The following is a 948-nucleotide window of genomic DNA, read 5'->3' on the forward strand; positions in this document are numbered from 1 at the left end:
AAAAAAAAGTTGTGAAACTGAGTCCTTATCAGCCTTGGACCGGTTAGTAACCGCCCTTTCTCTGCTTGTGTGCATGGTGGTTTGCTCGTGTGTGTGTGCGTGTGTGTGTGTGTGTGTGAGAGACAGCAGTCAGACTGAGCTTGCTCTGGTGTAGATCATGCAGGACAATTACAGCATTTATAAAGACATTAGTAAAGGTGTATTAGTAATATTTACAATTAGTAATAGGTGTTTTACTTTAATGCTTTTAACGTTTGATAGTGTGTTATGGTTTGAATATGGCAATGTTTGAGAGTGATGTAGAATTGGATTATGTTGGTGTGGACTGCTATCATTTTAATATTATGCATCGTTTTCCCTATCTAACTGTTGTCTGATCTCTAGGTTGGTGGTCAGCTCACTGGAAGCTCTAGAGAGCTGCTTTGCTGTGGGTTCCCCCAATGAAAAGGTGAGGAAATCTTGTTCTCTTTGTGATTAGGGATATCAAAAGTACCAGTACCAGGTGATCCAAAGTTAGAATACATGTTTAAAATGATGTACGCTCACATAAGATAAAGATTTCATTTACTTCATAAAAGCTGTTTTTCCATGCTGAGATCACATGGCCAGCTGATATACTACTCCCTTTATCTCCATAACCTCGCTGTTGTTGGACAAATTAGTCATGGTTGACTCTAAATAGCTTTTTTTAATGTGGCATCAGTAACTGAAAACTTTCCAGCAATCTACATCCACACAACTAGGTGTCAGTATAATTCCAAAGATGACAATTATATTGGCCTGTGCAACATTATAAAAAATTATACCTTTAGTATTCATGTAGATGCATTGTAAATTCAGTGTCTGTTCAATTTTTGTTGTGATGTAACATTTTGGTTTCAAAAATCATATTGAAAGTTTATCGTATTTACCTTGGCATAGTTGAATAATAACAGTTCTGTACATGGA

The 948-nt window shown here is 36.6% G+C and overlaps 1 long non-coding RNA gene across 1 annotated transcript; it reads left to right on the forward strand.

Annotated features, from left to right (window-relative positions):
• Window positions 1-7: 7 nt before the first annotated feature.
• LOC107682615 (uncharacterized) lies at window positions 8-449 on the forward strand. Its single transcript, XR_001633544.1, has 2 exons — window positions 8-42; window positions 385-449. It is a non-coding gene; the product is annotated as an uncharacterized LOC107682615 (long non-coding RNA).
• The last annotated feature ends 499 nt before the right edge of the window (window positions 450-948 follow it).

The sequence above is a fragment of the Sinocyclocheilus anshuiensis genome, unplaced genomic scaffold, assembly GCF_001515605.1.
Source record: "Sinocyclocheilus anshuiensis isolate Anshui unplaced genomic scaffold, SAMN03320099.WGS_v1.1 C32406074, whole genome shotgun sequence".
NCBI lineage: Eukaryota > Metazoa > Chordata > Actinopteri > Cypriniformes > Cyprinidae > Sinocyclocheilus > Sinocyclocheilus anshuiensis.